The sequence below is a fragment of the Psammomys obesus genome, unplaced genomic scaffold (genome assembly GCF_907164565.1).
Source record: "Psammomys obesus unplaced genomic scaffold, mPsaObe1.curated_primary_1811, whole genome shotgun sequence".
NCBI classification, from domain to species: Eukaryota; Metazoa; Chordata; class Mammalia; order Rodentia; family Muridae; genus Psammomys; species Psammomys obesus.
In genome coordinates this window covers 3,068,552-3,090,657 of record NW_026591816.1, presented here as the reverse complement: position 1 = coordinate 3,090,657, position 22,106 = coordinate 3,068,552, and the positions used below count along the sequence as shown (strand labels likewise).

Here is a 22,106-nt window from a genome sequence, read left to right as displayed (position 1 = left end):
ATAAATAAATAAATAAATAAATAAATAAATAAATAAATAAATAAATAGTTAAGGTTTAAATGAATTCTACCCAGAATAAAGTCATTTCAATTTGGGGGTGGTGACAGATAATTTTTTTATCATCATCATCATTATTATTATTTACAACTTATTCACTTTGTATTCTGGTCCCAACCTCTCTCCCTCTTCCTCCCTTATCCCTCTCCCTTAGTCAGTACACTGATAGGGGAAGTCCTCCTCAGCTACTGTCTGACCCCAGCCTATCAGGTCCCACCAGGACTGCCTGGATCCTCTTCCTCTGTGGGTTGGCTAGGTCACCTCACCAGAGAGAAGTGATCAAGGAGGAGGCAAGGAGTTCATTTGAGAGACTGTCTCTTTTCCTCTTACATTTTGTAGCTGATACAATTTGGAAATTTTCTTAAGGTCACATTTAAAGACAGAGTAAATATTCAAAGCCAGAACGACACAATTCTTCTTGTCTGTTTGTTTGTTTGCTTTTCTGTTTGTTTTTCAAGACAGGGTGCCTCTATGTAGCTCTGGCTGTCCTGAACTCACTTTGTAAATCAGGCTGACCTTGAACTCACAGAGATACACCTACCACTGCCTCCCAGAGTGCTGGGATCAAAGGTATGCACCACCACACCCGGCTGAGAATGACATACTTCTAAAACCCTTATTTAATCCTTGTTTGCCTCACCGACAACGGTTAGGTAAAACCAGAACCAAAGTGAGTAGATTCCACGTGGATGCATTTACAAGGAAGAACAAAATACACATCTGCCCCAGTACCTTTCCAATTGAGATCCTGTATTGAACTCAGCTTTGCTGGCACCCCATTCTCTGCTCTGTCTTTCATCTAACAACTTTCTGGGTTCTTTCCTGGCCATGCTTGGCTCTTCTACCCCATTAAGGTCACTGAATTACTCTTTCCTCACAGCTTTACCTCTAAAATAATTCATCTTCAAATCCATGAACAAATATGAGCATACAATTCATAGCATTTTTACATGAAGAAATGCATAGAAATAGCTGGCTTTAGTATGGTTATTTCTTAATACTTCTTAGCGTGGAAGAGTATATACATTATATGCTGGAAAAGGAGGTTCAAAGGATTAAAAGCATTGATCCCCAAACATTGAGGTTTGAATCCATGCTCTGGGCTCCAGAGTGTGAATGTAATGGTTAATATTGTCTTCTTTGCAGAATCACCTAGGACAAAAGACTCTGACATGACTATGAGGGTTTATCTAGATTAGATTAATTGAGGTTCCAAGATTTATCTTAACTTTATGTGGTAACATTTCATCAGCTTGGATCTCAGACTTAAAAAGAAGAAAGCCATCTGAACAAGAAGACTTATCATTCTCTGTTTTCTGACCGAAGAAGTGATATAATAAGAAGCTTCCAGTTTCTGCTTTGTGACTTTCTTGCCATCATGGATGGTAGTCCTGAATGATGAGTCAAAATAAACCTTCTTTCCTGCAATTTGCTTTTGCAGGCATTATGTTACAGCAACAGGACAAATAAATAACACAGCCACACTTATATAACTTTGGTTATTTTAAATCTGTGTCTATAGTTCCTCCAGTAACTGTTCGGGTAATCTGCTTAACGTTCTTCTACTATACAATGGTATATTTATGTAATATATGTGGCACACCCATGACACATGTCAAAGATAACATACAAAGGGAGAAATATTTGAACATTGAAATTTGGTCACTGGGTCTAAAATCAAGTTTTTGTTTGTTGGGAATATGAGTTTGAATAAATTGCCTAATAACTATATTTTCATTGGCAGTAAGGTAAAGTTTTTAATAGTAGTGATCATAATTAGGATAACTGGTATGAAGACTAAATGAAAGAGTCCATCTACTAGCTGATACCTCACAGCAGATGGTCAATGTTTAGTAAGCACCAACAAATACTTGACACCCATTAGAATGACATTTCCTTAATTGTGACTCCCCACAGCACCAGCTCCACACAATGCCAACACAGTGTTAGTGAAAGACGAGTGGGAAAATATATTTGTAAAATTCTGGATTCAATAAATTTAGGAAGTTTATTGTTGAATAAAGTTTTTAAGAGGCATATGGTTAAATAAGCCCTCTTTCAGGCATTTTCCAGAACTATCATTTTACAGAGTAACATAGTAGCATAGATTACTAAGGTCATTGAGAAGTCGTTTAGAGAAACTCTGAGCCATAATAAAAATCTGGCCCAATGCACTCTCAGTAAACAACATGCTTAGTTTTTAATTCTATTGCTTTTGTTTCTCCCAGCTCTCTTGATTTGGCTTTGTTTTGTTCAACCACAATGCCTCCCCTTCTACATCCTATCCCACAATGTAATGGCTCCATTCATCATGCAACATAATAAGGCACAAAATTCATTTGACAGGAAGAGTTGTTTAGCCTAATTCTTGATAATAGCTTTGCTGATACAAATGGCCTCTGTTAGAAGGTCAACGGCCCAGCATTTCCCCCATACAGTTGTGTACCCACCACACGAGATGACAGAAGAGATAGTTGGTAAGTAGACATGTGGAGAATGCAGGTCAGCATTTGAAAATCTGTAACAATACTATCTTCTCCCTCTCATATCATCAATATTTCTGTCCAATCAATCTTATCCCCTTTATATCTCTTACATTACTTGCTTAACTTACTTTACTATGACGCTACAAATCAGACCACCCAAATTTCTCACTGGCCATAGGGTGGAAGCTTTATTTCCTACCATACAGTACCCCCCACACACACACATGCACATGCACACGCTTAAGAGTGTATCTGACCATCCTCGTTTTCCTACCATACAGCAACCCTTGCACTACATGCTTAAAGTGGCTATCTGAACTTTCCCAGCTATATTTGCAATATGCAGTGTTTTATTAAATAATACTAAGTATAATCCTGTCTCTATGTCTTAGAAAAGAAGTAGCTATAATGCAGCCCCTTGCTTAAAAGCTTTGTGTGATTCTCTAGATTCAGGAAAAAGAAAAAGAAAAAGCTGTAGTCCTTAGCAGTCTTTTCTGTCTCTAGTCTTATGGTCTTTCCCATCTCTCTATCCACACATATCCATAACCTGAATGTTAACTCTCCAAAATTTTCTCAGTAGCCTTCACCAAAATCTCACTTCATGCCAGCTGGAACCTACCATCCATTCCCAGAAACTCTCACAATCCTTTAAATGACTAATTTACCTTCATACGGGTTAGAATTCCTCCTACAGGAATTATTCAATATTGAATATCCTTTTCAACTGTGGCCATTCACTATACCACATTACAACCCATTTGTGTATCTCAATCTACTCTAATATAAGAATTATATGTACAGAAGCAGTGAATATGCATGGTGTGATCCAATTTCTGGTTTAATAAATGGTAAGTTCATATTTGTTGAATGTTAGAAAAACCGTTTAGCAAAACATACTCTGTAGTTGTTAAGTTGTTGACACAAGGAGAAAGCAAATGTATATCAATCATCTATTTAGCATGCAATTAATATGTGACAAATTGGAAGAAAGTGAGAAGTGACACAGAAATTGGAAGAGACAAACTGAAAAGAAGAAAAAGAGTGATAACTCATCTTTCTAACTTTCTTCTAATTTTAACTAAAAATCAAATTTGAAAAATTGGTGTAATGGAGCAATTAATAATTTTTGACAAACGGACAATAGCAAAGAAGAAAAAAGCTGAGAGAGACATTTCTTCTCACTTTTGTAAGAGGGTAGAGGAGGAATCCTTTTTTGCTATTTTCTACCCACCAGATCTCAAGTTAAAGTGTTCTACCACAAATTAGAATTGTCACATTCATCTACAAAAACAGCAAAATTGCAGTGAATTGCCAACCACAAAAACCAAGGGAACAGAAACTGCAAGGTAATGGGTAAAGCACACAGAAGATGAAACCTTGACCCTGCTGCCTGAGCAGCAGCAGCTTGCAGGGAAACATGGGGGGTGTGGGATAAATGAGAAATGGTAACCTTGGCGGTGAAGGATGCTGAAGTGAAAAGCTGTCCAAGCTGGAGGGAAGACAAATCTGACTGTCTCTCATCCTTCCCCTCCATGCTACATGTTTCAGTTAAGTTACTGAGAGTGAGACATTTTTTTGAAGCCTTTCCACTCCCTCCCATAAGAAAAATACATGATTTGTAATTAAGCAAGAGTTTAAACCCTGCTTTGCTATGAGAAAAATAAATTCCTCATGTAAACAGAAAGTACATTTAATTGTTCTACAAAGATAATGTAAAAATGAAGGACAGTGTAAAAGTAGAATCTGGAACCTGGGTCAACCACCCAGCCTCATCTTGGCTGTTACTATTTCTGCAGAAATAAATATCACATATGACAAAATATTTAAACGTCTACTTATAACATTTCTCTGTACTGATCCACTGTTCAAACAATGGCATAGACTCTGATAAGCAAACTTACCATGGCAATGTGCCCTTAGAATAGACTGCATCCATTAATAAGACATGTGACCTCCTTCTAGAGACCAGAACGGAATTTATACAATGCTAATCGTGTTACACCACCACAGCATGGATTTAAAATCTGGAGTTTACCCACTCAGAGGAGGGAGAGTAAAATACAAGTTACCTGCTGACAAGAAAGCCGCACCATGTCCCCGCTCAGCCTCTCTAACCTTGGGTAACATTTCTGAGCTTACACGAACTTAGACTCTTGTCCCAACTTAGGCCAAATCTTCATCTAAACCTTTGCTCTGCCTTGTAGAGTCTGGTTCAGTTTTTGTGTAGTATTCTTCTTCTCATAATCACCTCCCTAGAGATCACTTTCTGGCAACCTTGTCCCCGAAGACTCCAGGAAACCACCTGCAGGCTCTTTCTTCCAAAGTCCTACAGTATATTTTGTACTTTTATAATCTGAATTAATCCAATTCATTTATCTACATATTTGTTTACATGTGTGTTTTCTTCTTTTTCTGTTAAAATATATTTTCTTTGTAGGCAGAAATTTTATCTACGAGTTACTGCTCAAACAACTAGAACATCACCTGTATCAGAGACTTCAAGATACCAAGTAGGAGGGTGAAAAAAATTGTATAGATATATTGGTGGATAATAAAAGGTGAAGCACAAAAAAGAAGATGAAGAGATGCCAATAGACCAGGTCTGTCCTTCAAGAAACATGCTGATATCTACCACAAATTCTCCCTTAGTATTTAAATACATATAATAGATACATTTGACATACACAGAAAGATAGAGACAAATAGATGGATGATAGATGTGAAATAGATATAGATGGATGTTAAGGCACAAGGCACTCTAGAGAAGTAGATCTGTGCTCTTACAGAGGAGCAAGGCTCACTTCCCCGCACTCACAGTGGACAGCTCCCAGTCACCTACAACTCCAGCTCCAGGCATGTGACGCCTTCTTCTGTCCTCAACAGACAGCTGAGCTCACACGCACATGCTCCCACACAAATCCACATGTGTACAACACATAATCACAAAAAATATCTTAGTTGTAATTTTATAAGTACAAGAGTGTGCTCAAGGTGAAAGCATAAGAACACATAATAATAAATTCACAAAGAATTTTAACTCTACCAGGTTTACTGTATCATCCAGAAGTAGGGTGGTCTAACTTTCATCAGTTTTCTATCACTAGTCATTTTTTTCAATCTGTATCATACATCCATCAACACAATGTAGCATTTTAAACCATACTTTACAACACATCGGATTGAAACAGTTGTTTCAAATTCTTAGAAAAGTTGCTATATTAATGTCTCATGATGAAACTATCTTATATAGTTTTATTCATTTCTTCACAATACTGCAATTTTGGTGGGCACAGGAAAACTATTGATTTATTCCTAGCAGCACATAGACAGAACTGTCAGATTTCTGTAATGCTTTTGCCACATACAGGTTGAAATGCTATGGGAAAGAAATGTATTATCATTTAAATGATATCTCCAAAAGTATATAATATTCTAAGGTTCCGAGCTCTAATATTCAAACCAGACACAAAAAACTACAATAAGAAATGAAGCCATCTAAGATATATTGTAGTATAAGAAAGACATCTAAAATGATCAAGGATGAGCTGCATTGCTGCTCATCTGCTTCTGCAACTGAGACCCTTGTGCTCCTTCCCTATCTGTATGATGGAATAGCATCTATTTTCTCAGAAAATGTCACTATAATAAATAGGAGATTGTGTGGCATTTGAACTTAAAAGAACATATGTGAGGTGTTACTCTTTCTCCAAAGGTCCGTCCCTCAGAGGGTAGGTATAAAAGTCAGAAATACTTACTTAAATGTAATCCTAGGCCCCAAGACAGAGTAGTTAAATGAATTTGTCAAGTTTGCTTAACAACTTGGACCCTGGTGACCACATATGGAATGCATAAATGCTATTATGTGTTGGTAAGATGGTTGTAAATAATAAACACAAAGAGTGTGAAGCATCTAACACAGAGTCAGCATTGAGTTTTTTATGCTATAAATAATAATGCCTAAACTACAAAATTCTTCCTAGGAATGATCTAAGAATTAAAGTCACAGAGAAATCATTTTGAAAGCACATGTGCTTTAATCATAGATCAAGAACTAAGCTACATTTTAAAAAATTATCCTTGTAAAAACTTACAAGGCAGAATGCAAAACAATAGCTAAAAATGGGAGGAACATTAAAAGTGCTGCATTCTCCAGCCTTCCATTTCAGCCATTCTCTTTTCTTATTCCCACGGTTCCTTGGCCCTCTTCTAGGTGCTCAGTTCAAAGGCCCTGAACTGGAGCACCAAAAAGTTTCTCAACAACTAGTTTTCACTCTTTCATGAGAAAGGAGGCTCCTGAGACTTGACAATGGACAGATGAGGCTTAAGGCAAGCCCCTTCCTTCTGCAGCTTCAATTTTTCTACCAGCTACAGCTTCCACATCTGGACCTTCTGGGCATTTCTTTTATCAGTTTCCAGGGAGAGAGAGGCTCATCATATAGTTCCTCCCTTTGGCAGAATAATGGTGTTAAAACAGGGCAGGGAGAGTGCTATGAACTTGAACACTTCCCCTTTCTTCATTTCTTTCATTGTTTCCTTCTGTAACCAACCTTTTGTTTTCTTTGAAAATGAAAAGAGAAAGGACAATTAGACATCGCCCACCCTCTGGGATGAGGGGATGGGGTACAGAGCTCCCTTAGTGTCACACGTCTTGGGTTCTTCTCACTACTTGTCCATCCTCTTCCTCATCTCTTTTGTTCTTTAATGGAAAATCTGTTGAATTGGGGGATGCAAGATGTTAAAAATTTGGGGTCTGCAGTAAAATTCAAAGTTTTCATTGATTTCTTCTTTGAGTTTCACTCCCATATTCATTTCTCAAATCAAAACCAACACTCTAGTTAGGTTGTTTCACAGCTAGTTTCTTGGGAATGATGGTCCATTTTCAAGAATTCTGGGATCAAGTTTCCAGGCTTTGAATGTTTTTGGCTATAGTTTCTTGAACTCCTCACACTCCTATTCTGCTATGCTCCTGCAGGTCACAGGCCTTGAGCAAGGTTTGATTTGCAGTTTGGGAGTTGGGGGGGGGGGTCTCATGGGATCTTAGTCACAAATCTGGAGGGTAACAGAATGAACTCTGTCTTCTTTTCCCTCAGACGATATCTGTGGAAGGCTTCAGCCTGCTATGCAAGTGGCATGCATGTAGAAACTGTTTCATCAAATGTTCTTTTCTTTTCTTTGGTGAGGCTAAAAGACTGAATGACAGTACATTCTCTAGTCACTGTATGAGGAAATGAAGGATTCTGTCACAGTTCAGGCATGAAGTTCACTTCTTTATATTCTTCCTAGTTCTTGGGATGCTGCTTGCTTCACTAACCTTGAGGAAATGAAAGTCAACCACTTTGGGGATCTGGCTCATGGATTTCTTAAAATATTACCCTGCCCCTGCAAGAGCGCTCTTTCTGAATGCTTCATTCTTTTTCCCCATCTTTACTACCTCTTACTGTGTCTTCACTCTTGTCAACAACTCTTGTTCCTCAGAGATTTTTAGACATTTCTGCATTGCAGGTGACATGCCTGGAGCAATAGATCAACTCTTGGCTTTTTCTCTTATTCTTTCTAGAAGTACCTTCAACACTGCCCTCTTCCTCTTCTTCTGCTTACTTTTTATAAGAAACTTTTTTTTTGAAGATGGGATGTCACTGGTAATCACATAAATGGTCCATTTCAACATGGAGTTTCTTTTCTGCTCCAAATCCTTCTGAACAGAGTCTAATGGGTCTCAGAGGCTGGACTACAAAACCGTTTCCAGATTTAGCCTCTCAGCATCCAGGAAAAGAACAATCATTTGATGCAATGGGATGTTTCTGAAAACCGTTTTCCTGTCTCTTTATATTAAGTGTTGTCAACTGGTTTCAAAAGTGCTTCATGACCTTGCTGAAGTTTAACTTTTCTTTAGGAAGTTTTTTGTTTGTTTGTTTGTTTGTTTGTTTGTTTGTTTCCATTAAAACCTTCTCCTAACACAGTTTTTCAAAGAAACTTCCAAATGGCCTTCTCTTCGAGTCACAATTACGTATTTTCAGTATCTTCCTCAGCATCCAAAGATGAAGAATTGATGAAGTTTGGGGCCATCCAACGAAGATGTGGTTGTTACTTGTGACACTGCTCTGACATAGTGCAGAAGACGAGGCTTTTTGCAGTAATTGTAGCACTGTTCTCAACAGGTGACCTTTTGCACTGACTCCATCTCGTCATTCCTTCTCCTGCAGCCTTGACTCAAAACTACGATCATCTTTTCAAATCTCTCTTGAATTCTTGCAGTCAAGCAGAAACTTCTTATTGCAACCTGGCCTCACCTCACCCTTGCTCTTCAACTCAAATCTTAACACGCAGTAAGCAATCTACAACTGTTAATAACAGGACAGTCATTGAGACTACTTTAGAAAAACTCCTTTATTCAATACAGAATAATGAATTCATATATTTATCTATTTCCATGGTAAAACATAAACAAGCTACATTAAGCATATGCCCTTCATTCTTTCATGATAAGGTGATGTGTTTTAGTCCTTTCCAGTGGTTTTAGGTAGTTTGAGGTCAGTCATCCATCAGATTTAAACTACCTGTCTCTTTTCACTTCTCCGTATTAACCCTAAGCTACAATACTTCTCTGCATTCTTGTTTTGTATTCAGTGACTCAGTCTTAATTCTTGTTCACTGATTTAAGAAACAGAACATTAACTGTTGCTTCCACAATTCAAATCTGTTGCTTTCAATGAGACACACAGATGGGGAGGTTTCACCAAATGACCAAAAAAAAAAAAAAAAAAAAAAAAAAAAAGAAAATGATATTTCATAGAAAACCACTATAGCAAGAAATACATGACATAAAAAAACCCGTGAGTGCATCTTAGTTTGACTGAGCTGAAATTTAAACTGTATGAGAACTATTTTAAAAATAATCCTGCTTTAAATAATTTAATATAAAATGTATGGCTGCTGTCAAAATCTTGACAATATTTTTAAAGAAAAATATGTAATTGAAATGCAGACACAACAAAACCTCATTATATATTTGATCTTTTGTACTATCACAACTACAAAAAAAGTCTAACAATTAGAAAATTTCACATTTATCATGCCTCTTAAGCACACAGCAATGATGCTACCTGGAAATATGACTATAAATTGGTGGTAGGAGACAGACAGGAGCTGTGTGGACACACATTATCTGCCAAGCATCCGTTCGTGGATGATGCTACTATGACAACATTTCACAGCTTTTCAGTGGAACATCATTAAAAAGAATAAGAAAACAAACCCTCCCACTATATGTTCTCTCGCATAGGTCACCAAATCAAAAACCTATCATTTAACTTGGTGATCCTATGTGGTAAAAACACAAATAGGCCTGCACAAGAACCTAAGTCCAATATAAGGCTTCAAAGCAAAGTATTTTATTTCATTTTTGAGAACAAAATATTTCTAGTTATTAAACCAAAGAATTCATGGTAATGAAATCAGCCCTACATTTTCTCCACTCTGTTACTACTGGAACTACTTAAGAACGTTTGTGTGTGTGTGTGTGTTTCTGTTCTGTTAGAAAATGGAAAACTTCGCAGAAAAACTTTGCTCCATTCCATCCCTTCCTCCTAGCAAAGCAGTAAAAGGATGAATGAAAATGATGGTAAAAACTTAAAGGCTGTTAGATCAAATAAAATGTATGTTCCAGAAAGGATATTCACTTAAACTGTAGTTACAGCAATGAATATAATAATTATTCTCATTGTTTAGTCAATATGGCCAATGTCCCTTGAACAATAACCAGTTAATGGCCTATATTCAACACACAAAAATACCTTTACCAATAAACCACTCTCATGATGAACAATGCTCAACACAGAGGCTCATCAGAGATCAGTGAAAATGTAAACCCCGGAGGACTTAATGTATATATCCATTCCCTTAGAAGCCTTAACATTAACATATTTGAGCTTTACCATCAAAATTAATTATGAAGGATAACCAAGCACTCTCTGATTAGACTTGAGGCCCATTCCAAAGAGAGACTCTACACCTTGTAACATAAAGGCATCGGAAGCCCATGTCAGGGGAGGTCACTAGACACTAGGGAAGAAATTAATTTTGTTGTTTAATTAAATTGACAAAGCATGAAACAACCTTCTAAATATACATACTTATATACACAGACAGCTACCACTTTCAGCCTTAATCAGAGGGACAAGACTCTTTCTAGTGAACTGTGTTGAATGCAGAGACTTCTGGCTGTACAATGTATAGAGAACAAGTGAATGACTGTATTCTCAGCCCTAAACAAGACATGTACAGCATCCCCACAAAGGACAAGGAAACACCGCAGTGATAGAAGAACTAGAAGATAGGGAGGAGGGACAGATGCTATCTTTTAGGCAGTACACAGCTACCGCAACTGTGAACATGCAAGAACTATAAATATTTCACTGGGTCTGAACAAGAAAAGTCCCATCAGTAGCCAGGCATGGTTGGAAGAGGGGCTCGGGAAACCTACCCCTAGTTGCTGAATAGTTTCTTACTGAGTGATTCTGAGGGAAAGGAGTCATTGACTTCATTTACTCAGCCAGTGGTGACGTAACCAGGTTCCAGTGGATAGTCTCAAGGCAATGGTCACACATATGGCCCTAGTTGCACTAAATATTCTACAAAACAAAGCCAAAGGAGTGGAAGGGAAATGAACAAGGAGAGCATGCGCAATCTGAATGTAGTATATGCATGCATGAAATTGTCAAAGAACTAACAAATAAATTCAACCGAGAAAGTCATGCAAAGGGTAATGGCAGACACATGTTGAAATATGCTTCATTCCATATGTCCAAGATATGCTCAACTGTACAACAAGGACATTTGCCCAACCATGTTCATAGCAGCTTTATTTGTAATAGCCAGAAGCTGGAAACAACCAAGATGTCCCTCAAATGAGGAATGGATACAGACACTGTGGTACTTTTACACAATGGAATATTACTCAGCAATTAAAAACATAGAAATCATGAAATTTGCAGGCAAATGGTGGGAACTAGAAAAGATCATCTGAGTGAGGTATCCAGAAGCAGAAAGACACACATAGTATGTACTCACTTATAAGTGGGTATTAGACATATAATGTAGGATAAATATACTAAAATCCATACTCTAAAGGAAACGAAACAACAAGGAAGACCCTAGGTAAGATGCTCAATCCTCATTCGGAAGGACAAATGCCACAGACATTGGAAGCAGGAGAAGACAAGGAACAGGACAGGAGCCTAACAGACAGCCTCTGAAAGACTCTACTGATAGAGGTATCCAAGCAGAGGCTGAGACTCATAGCCAGACTTTGGGCAGAGTGCAGGGAATCTTATAAAATAAGGAGGAGACAGAAAGACCTGGAGGGAACAAGAGCTCCAAAAGAAGATCAACAGAGCCAAAAAACACTGAGCCCTGGGGGACCTGCAAAAACTGATACCCCAACCAAGAACAAAGCACAGGGAGGAACTAAAACCCTGGCTCAGATGTAGCCCATAGACTCAGTCTTTAAGTGGGTTCCCTAATAGGAGAACAGGGGCTTTCTCTGGCATGAACTTAGTGACAGGCTTTCTGATAACCTCCCCTTGAGTGGGGGTAGGGGTGAAGCCTTGCCAGGCCACAGTAGAAGACAATACATCCAGTCCTGGTGAGACCTGATAAGCTAGGGTCAGATGGAATGGAGAAAGACTAGTGGACTAGGGGAGGGGCAGAGGGGGAGAAAGGAGAGGGAAGGAGGGTGGGATTGGAAGGAGACAAGGGAGGTGACTACAGCTGGGATACAATTTAAATAAATTGTAATAAATGATAATTAATTTTTTTAAAAAATAATAGAAAATAAAAAGAAAATAACTTGTAGTGGGGGGGGTAAGAAATGCTGATTTTACCACATTATATTATAGTTTGTGGGCATCCCCGGACAAGGGCCAGTAGTGCTCAGGGCTTGAGGCAGCTTCCACTGATGAGACTAAGGAAGCAGTCAGGCTTCCTTAGTCTGTGACCTGACTTGGAGTCTGCCCAGAGACAAACAACCAATGGCAGGTTCAGAGATTATGTGGAGAAACCTGATTGGTCGCCCAAAGCTACATAATGCGCTCCCTCTTCTGGGAATAAACAAGTCTGCATCTGCTGAAAAAGAAATAAATAGCGCCATTCATCCCTCAAAGAAAAATTGCAGAAAGAGGGCCAAGAAAAGAATGTTTGAACAAGTTCACCACTTTCTTTCTAACAAGTCTGTTTAAACACAGCTGATATGCTCTCTAAGGGGGTAAAGGTACTTGCTCTCACATCTCTCTACTGGAACTGGAGGCCATGGAACCCACGTAGAAAGAGAAAACCAGCTCCCATAGATTTCCTTCTAATATCCCAGCACTTGCCATGGCATTATAGATGCCCCTCTTTTTCAATCGCTCCAGAAAAATAAATAAATACAATTTTAAATTTAAATAGCTTGAACAAAGTTTTCTTTCCATTTGCCACCACTAACTTCTGGCGCAGCGTTTCTCTATCACGCCAGCGAGAGAGCGACCGTGGAGCAGGTGTCCGCGCACCTTCATAATTCCATTCCACACCTCTCCTCAGATGTGTTCAATATTTGCACATAACTCCACCTATCTTAATAAGACGCTTTTCAGAGAAAAGTGGGACATTATACGATTTTAATATAGCAAAGTGCTATACTCAGCTTTCACTTAATAGCTTAAGCAACTGAGAATCCAGCTGATTAAGAATCAAAGCAGCAACCACTGTTCTAAACCTCTGTCAGCAGTCAGCTTCTAATATATTGCTTTCTGGCTTATTCCTTTTGCAGCGAGATTTGAGCCCCTTTTGGAATCTTTTTATTTTCCAATATCTGGGACTTCTTCTTATGAATAAAATCAATCACATATACTCTCCACTCATTCCACTTTCACTTTTCCATCAGCTACTGCTTTCTAGTGTTTGCCTTGTGTGTAGAAGTGGGCTCCTTTGATGTGGGGTCCTTTTTACCAACAGGCACTTACAGTGTGGCACAGTCCTTAACTGGTTAAAAGTACAATTTAGAGACTTTTTTCAACGGTGAGATTTATTAGATGGTGAAATTACGTCTCCAGGTGACAGTGAAAGCCTATTTTTACTTGAGTCTATTTTAGAGAAATGTTCCAAAGAACACCCTGAGTGGAGGGAAGCCCTACATTAGGGGCACAGGAATGATGGGTCTAAACTACAGCCATTGTCATCTCCTATTTGCTGAAAACCTACTGACCTTATTTCCTCCAAATATATATCCTCTTAAGTGAATTGCTGGGGACAAGGATTCAAAGCATATCATGGAAAATGTTACAGAAAACCACAATGCCAGATACCACTACAGTTCAGAAAAACTTAACTTTGATGTAGTGAAGAGGTGGATTTCATGTGTGTTTGCCACAACATACAAACAGTAACAGTGGTGATGAGCTTCTGTGCTCATTGGCTCTACCACAGAGCCTGTATTATGTTCTTAGTGACATGTGATAGCACATGAAATCAAACTGCTTGTCTGTATGTTTATTTTTATTTCATACTGTTCTACTAGAATAAAAACTGCTATTAGAATAGAAAATTTAGTAATCTATTTCAAAACTTATCTTTTTTCAGTTTTAAAAATTTATTTATATTTTTATAAATCACAGTTTATTCACTTTGTATTCCTGCTGTAGCCCCTCCCTCATCTCCTCCCAATCCCATCCTCCCTCCCTCTTCTCTTCCCATGCTCCTCCCTCAAGTCCACTGATAGGGGAGGTCCTCCTCCCCTTCCTTCTGACCATAGCCTATTAAGTCTTATCAGGACTGGCTGCATTGTCTTCCTCTGTGGGCTGGTAAGGCTGCTCTCCCATCAGGGGGAGGTGATCAAAGAGCCAGCCACTGAGTTCATGTCAGAGACAGTTCCTGTTCCCATTACTAGGGAACTCACTTGGACACTGAGCTGCCATGGGCTACATCTGTGCAGAGTTTCTAGGTTATCTCCATGCATGGTCCTTGGTTGGAGTATCAGTATCAGAAAAGACCCCTGTGCCCAGAATTTTTTGTCTTCTTATCTCCCCTTCTTTTCATAAAATTCCCTGCACTCTACCCAAAGTTTGGTTATGAGTCTCAGTATCTGCTTTGATACCCTACTGAGTAGAGCCTTTCAATGGCTCTCTGTGGTAGGTTCCTGTCCTGTTGACTGTTTTCTCCCTCTTCTGATGTCCATCCCCTTTGCCTTTCTGTATGAGGATTGAAAAACTTTTTACCTTTATGGTATAATATTTTTATCACAGAATGTGTACAAGTGAAAGTATGTGTGAAATTAATAATAATAAATTGATAGTAGAAGAAAGGTTAGATGTGCTTTTGGATTTTGAGTTTGGTGACCCTGACAGATTGCATGTTTTCTGGTAACATTTAATCTCTCCTCTTCTTGTAGGGAGTAGGATATTCTCAACTGTTATTTATATTACATCTGAGTCCTGAGTCTGTAAACAGACTCCAAGCTCCTTGAGAAACCATATGCTAAAGCTCTCTTTGCCTTGCACAGTGCCATATGGTATATTAAATGTCCTCACATCCATGACCGTATCTGATGTCTATGACCATGAGACTGGCAGACACCCCCTTACAGAGATGAAGAAACAGGCTGAGAAAAAGAAAGCAACTTGTACAAGGTCAGCAGCAGTCAGAGCAAGCCAGAGCTCAAAACTTCTAGATCTTCTTATCCACATATGATAATGAAAACAACAATTGTGATAACCAGTTTTCCATACCATAAAACAGAATGCTTTAAAATAAGTCCTAATAAACTTGACCCAGGTTTATGGAAAAATATGCTTACAGTGTTGTGGGGATTACTCTCAAAAGGAGGCACGTTATACTGGGTATAACTTTGGCTAAATATTTACCTATATGAAACTACATTGAGTGTTAAAATACTTTACTGATATATAATGAGGCCACTAGGAGCTGAGCAAGTGAAGAACATGTCAGAGGGCCCAGTCCCCATGTACTGTAGAATCTACTCAGTTCCAGACCACTGACAGCATTGAGAAAAAGGAAACACAGAGATGCCATAGACTCTAGTTTCCATAAAGAGCCAGAGGTACAGTATCATCTCTGAAATATCTCCTTTATCAGCATTCATAGTTAGTCTTGATTTTAGGAAATGCACATGCCAACTACTGTCTATGGACATAGTATGTGGCCTCAGAGCTAATCTATTAGATTCATGGAGTTGGCAGCACTGTTTAATCATGAGCTATCTATACCCTGACTTGGATCAAGTAAGAAAAAAGAAATAAAAAAGATAGGGAGACAAAATGAATAAAGTGTAATTAAGAAAAAATTTAAAAAAAAGTAAAAAAAAAAAAAAAAGATAGGGAGAGCTCATTCAAAGACAAAATGACCATTATCAACTTATTTTTTTCCTCTAATGTGTCTTCATCCTCACTGGACTTTGTGCTCAGACTTATGGAATTCAAACCATACTTTAATATCCTATAGCTGGGCATAGTGTTTATGTTAAAGTCCTTAACTCAGAAGACATATAATGCACTTCTATAAGCTTAACAAATGCTTCATGGGGGAGTCCAGAGGCTAAAGAACACGCATTTGCTCCTGCAGTGGCAAGAGCAGTTCCTTTCCCACTTCATCCGTCAGTAGGATATGTAAAAAATATAATTGAGAGTGGAAGAAAGAAAGGGTCCTTCTGCAAAACAGATGTCTCCCCCCAGAAGTAGCAATCACAGCATCTGGGGTTGGGTGTGGGGTGGAAAACACTGGAGAAAAACAATAAAGGGCAATGTATAAAAATACCAAAGGAGTCAGCTGGCTCTTTTCAGCTGTTGGGAACAAAAACTGCCAGTACAAAAGGATATTCAGAAGCCTGTGGTAAAGTTTGAAGCCTTAAATAGCTTGTGGTTCAAACAAGCTGGGAAACAGAGGCAAAGAAAGCAAATTGGGAATAAAATGGATGCATTTAGCTTTTCTTCTGATGTGCGGTTTAAAGAACAACCTCAAATTAAGACTTTATCACCCAGCTCATTGTTTCCGTGATGGTATGATCTTTCGAATGCTAGTCACCCAGCACAGCACTGCTGCCTTCCTATGCAGCATGGCCAGTGTTACAGCATTTGCACGTCCTATGCCTGCCATGTGATCACAAATCCAGCAAAGGCCTCAAAGAGAGAACACTTGGATTCGAAACTGACTTGAATTGTCTGCTTTTGCAGATGGTCCTTCTGAGCCTCCCCTGAGTCATATCATAAAGTAAAGGTGACAGCACTTGCCACAACCACCTCTTTTTCAAATAAACATGGTAATCAGTCTCAAAGTGTCTTACAGGTTATATTCCTAGTCATACTTTCAGCACACAGAAAAATACAAGCAACACTGAGCTACAATAAATGCTAGTCAACATTTACTGTTACTATAAAGCTGATAACATAGCCATGATAATGACGGGTAAGACCTCTGAATACATGGAGTCTGTTAGTACTTCTTAATTTGAGGTTTGACGATGATTTACAAAACAGAAAGGCTTTGGGCTAAGAGTGTGTGATAATATATTACTTGTTTACCATTAATTTCCACAGGGAAAAGAGTATAATGGTATATTATCTAAATTAAATTTAGGAAGGCAGAGTCTGGAATCACACAGACCAAGTATTACTTAACGTGCACGTGACACTAGAAGCTAGCAATTACAAAGCAGAAGCTCTGCTCACATGCTTATTATCAGGAAAGCTTAAGGGAAACGCAGCTGCTTTCTCAGCATTTAGCTTAAAGTAAAACCACATATACTTGTTTTAAAAGCTATTGTTTTATGCAAAATCCAAATGGGGATGGGCATTGTCAGAAGTCCCAAGCCAGCAATTCTCCTTTCCTTCAGAGGTCTCATCATAAAGAAAAGTGAGGTTTATAGGATCATATAAGCCAAATAACTACTGAATAGGTAAGAATTCTGAAGGTCAAAAGTGCATTCACAGAATTCTAGCATATGGAGCCAATTTTCATTCTCTACGTGTCTTCACTCAAGTCCATAGCACTACTCAAACCCATTTTCTATCTATAAAATAAAACAGTCAAACGCTAACACCCTCTCAAACTCTATTGAAGAAATTCAGAGTAGGAGACATTTATCAGAGTAGCAGATACTCCACTATTGTGGGAAACAGCCTCACACTGTCCTTGACATCAAGGAGTAAACACTGACTTCATAGTTAAAGTAGGAAGTAATTGAACTAAACCTGAAATAGGTAAGGTATAATAGGATAAAGGAAACATTTCAACTCAGAGGAAGAGTATTGGGGGAGCATGGAATATGCAAGCATTGTGAAGGACATGTGGTCTTATTTGGTTCACTCTACAATAAAAAGTAAAAAAAATAATTCTGTTCATATAATCAGACTTAGAATACCAAGAATGTCCACAGCCAAAACAGTGTTTAACCTTAACATATAGCAGGTATTGAGAGGATAACCAGCAAAGGATGCCAGCTTAAATGTACAAAATCTGCACACATCTTCCTATCATCTAAGTATCAGACACTACCAAAGAAAGTAAGTCAACAAGTAATGCATCTCATGCAAGCTCATTATAGTATTGCTAATATCTATTGGGGTAAGTAAGCAACAGTTTTTGGTTCTTTGCACAATATCTGTTTCAAACATCAATATTAGGTCTCTTTTAGCAGGATCCTGATGAACGGTTTTCTTGGTGCTAAAGGAGCTATATTTCTCAAAATTCATCTCTTTGTAAGACTACCTTGAAAATAAATAAACTATGTGGAAAAATCCTTCAATCAAGTAAATACAAAGTTTATATTTTTGTGTGTAGTCTTCACTAAACCATTTATGGGTCATAATGGGCCACCGTCTATATACAAAAGAAAACAAAAATGCTACCTAAATTCAGCGTGGTAGCTCATACTTACAATTTCACCATTTTGGAAGCTGAAACAGGAGTATTTCTATGAGTCTCAGCTAGCCTTTTCTACAAACTTCAGTCCTGTCAAAAAGCAGAAAAGAATTTTCTCTTTCTTTATCTTCTTCTCCCTACCTTGTATACCTGTGTGTGTATGTGTTTGTGCATGCTACTAGAACATGTGTGTCCTTACTGTATTTGTACTATCATGTATATGTTTTAGTAGGATGGAGAGTGTTATAAAAGAACAGTGTAGGAGAAATTGAGTGAAAGAAGAAAGAAAAAATAAAATTAAAAAACCCTCAAAATAATTAGTAACAAAGGTAAAGGAGATAAGAGAAACAAAATGACTTCAAGCCTGATGCCTAATTCCTCTCTGATTTTTCTTTCTTTCTATTATGAAATTAAAACAAATTTCTTTATTGAAAAAAGAAACAACACATACTGAATCAACTTCTCTGATTTTATTTTAGGTAGCATGAAAATAGTTTCAAATAGCCATGAAACTCTCTAGAGTAGACAAAGCCATCTCACACTTACAGTCCAAGACAGTGTGATGCTTTTGCTTATATCATCACAGTAAGAAAATTGAGCGCAAAGAGTTGTCAAGTGCCACTCTCAAGTGATGAACCATCTCCAGAGCCCCTGATTAGGAACCCCTCAGTCCTTTTCCCATGTGGTAGAATCACACTATGGTGTGATTAGCATTAGCAGGCGTGCCATGCACAGATGAGACATATTTTAGGAGATCACTGCTTGCCTGGTTCTTACTGTTTTGCACAGAAATACAAAGAAAACAATGTGGGGCACAACACAGCTTTATTCCTCTTTCATTCCAGCTTCATAGTTCCACACCTTCTGTACTGATAATTGTGCAGAAATAATCGAGTTCACAGAACCCTTGACACCATCTGCTGACACCACACTGTATAACCTCAAATGCGGATGATAATATGATTAAGTTTTAATGTACCTAGAGATATTATCCAATTTGTGAGCTGTCTAAGGAACATGTGTCTTCCCCCTCAGTTCACCTTTGCTGTTCTCTTCACTGTGGATTAATTTTTTTTGCCTTCAGGTATAAAGAATAAAGCTGACCATCATACTCTCCTATGTTCAGATCAGAAACCTGATCATAATTAGTCCATATCTAATTAGCCCATATTTCACACTTTTTTGAAATATGGGGGACAACATGATTCTTCTCCCCTTTTCATATCTTTTTTAGTCTTGTGAATGGGATGTCTTTACTCAACCACAAGAACCAACCAAAAGCAAACCTATACATACAACAAAGAGAGAGGATGGCTGAATCTTCACATGCCTTCATAGCTGTCACAAATGCTCATCACTGTTTTATATTTTTTTTATTTACAGTTTATTCACTTTGTATCCCAGCTGTAGCCCCCTTCCTTATCCCCTCCCAATCCCATCCTCCCTCTTCTTCTCCTATGCCCCTCCCCCAGTCCAATGATAGGGGAGGTCGTCTTCCCCTTCCATCTGACCCTAGTCTATCAGGTCTCATCAGGACTGGCATCTTTGTCTTCCTCTGTGGACTGGTAAGTCTGCTCCCCACTCAGGTGGAGGTGATCAAGGAGCTAGCCAATGAGTTCATGTCAGAGATGGTCCCTGGTCCTATTATTGGGGAACCCTCCTGGATACTGAACTTCCTTGGGCTACTTCTGTGCAGGGGTTCTAGGTTATCTCCATGCACAGTCCTTGTTTGGAGTATCAGTCTCAGAAAAGGCCCCTGTGCCCAGATTTTTTTGGTTCTGTTGCTCTCCTTGTGGAGCTCCTGTTCCAAGTCTTTCTAGCTCCCTCTTCTTTCATAAGATTCCCTGCACTCTGCCCAAAGTGTTTGGCTATGTATCTCAGCATATGCTTTGGTACCCTGCTGGGTGGAGTATTTCAGAGGCCCTTTGTGATAGGCTCCTGTCTAGTTCTCTGTTTTCTCCCTCTTCCAATGTCCATCCCATTTGTCTTTTTGAATGGGGATTGAGCATCTTACCCAGGGTGCTCCTTCTTGATTAGCTTCCTTAGGTGAACAGACTTTAGCATGATCGTCCTATATTGTATGTCTAATATCCACGTAAAAGTGCTCACTACGTAAGAGAAGGCATGGACGAGGCTTCCTTCTTCCCGACAAAGGGAAAGAAAGCACTCTTTCAAAGACAAGACTTGTCTCCCCCTCTGCGAGCACCACACATTCCTCCACGTATTAGCTTCATTCTTGTATTAACATGAAGAAATAAAGAGGTCTGGTCTGAGTCTGTAGCTAAGACACTCACTGCATTCGACAAGCTTGCTTTCATGTGGTACCTTGTTCTCACCACTTTGCTACCATGTCTTCCTCCTCCTGGGAGTTCTTGGAAGAACTACTTTTGCTTGCTATCTTCTAGACTACTGACCCCAAAACTGAGTTCTGCTTTTAAGCTATCCCTTCACAATCTCCTCTGAATGCCCATGTGCAACTCTTCTGTCCCCAACTAATTTTTCATTCTCCTTATCACCTGGATACCATCCTTGCTTTGACTACGAGGTCCATCTTTCTCATCTATGCTGAGCCTGATCCTTGCATTCAGCTCTCAATGCATAGACCTCCTCTGTGCCTTCCTCTGCATCTGATGCTACTACTAATCACTTGAAACTAATACAAAGAAATCTACATCAAAAGAAAATGGTTCTTAGTTTTTCTTGTTTTTATACTGTTAGCTTTTACAGGCACCTAAAGTAGTAAAGAATGAAAAGGAATGGTTCATGCACTGGCAAGGTATGGAGCTGTAATTGTAAATACCTCATTGGACACTTACAAGGCAATGGTCATATAAACTACTGGTAACTTAGAAGCCAGAGTTCCTTCATTCAAGCCATAGTTTTGATATTCATTAACTTTGGGCCAATAGAAAAAAATAACAAATACCTCAATGCATTAAACTATGAGAAAATGCTTCACAAAGGGCTGTGACGATCAACTATGTTAAAGCACAAGTTCTTAGGGCAGCAGGATTTAATATCAACAGGATTTGACATCAACAGGTGCCCAACTAAAATATACAGGTGGGCTACCACATCCAACAAAGAACACAGCGAGTGTGATGTTGAGTTCCACTAGTAGTCATCCAAGGAGACTCTCCCCCTGCCTCTCAATTCCAGGAATAGCTGAATTCACACACAACTACCCCTCTACCTTCAGCACAGCCCACCTGTATCGGTACTGGCTCAGTAGGAGGCCTGAAGCATTAGATCTGCTTCAGAACTGACTACCTCTGGGAAAGTTAAACGCAGACAACGTTACTTACTTCCTACCTAATCCGATCAAGTCTGTTACTAAATTACTTAAGACAGACAAGGCACTTAGACTGATGTGTGACATACAAACTTAAATGTGAGCTAATTGCTATTAGAAATGTCTCTCACACAGCAGTCAAGGAGATGGCACAATAAAACCAAAATGTCTCTTTACAGTTGGAGCTGGGAGACATCACATTTCTCATAAATGGGGCACTTTTTTGTTGGCTCTGACCCCAGTCCGGATTCTTTCCATTGAAAGTAAATTCAGACTTAACTGCAGCCTGAAGGAGCACACACCACATGGGAAAGAACGCAGAGCGCTCAGACTAGAAGGAAACAATCAGAATTGCATCCTCCTAC

The 22,106-nt window shown here is 38.8% G+C and overlaps 1 protein-coding gene across 1 annotated transcript in view; it reads right to left on the bottom strand.

Annotated features, from left to right (window-relative positions):
• Tafa2 (TAFA chemokine like family member 2) overlaps positions 1–22,106 on the bottom strand; it is a 501,221-nt gene that overhangs the window by 180,546 nt on the left and 298,569 nt on the right. The window lies entirely within an intron of this gene.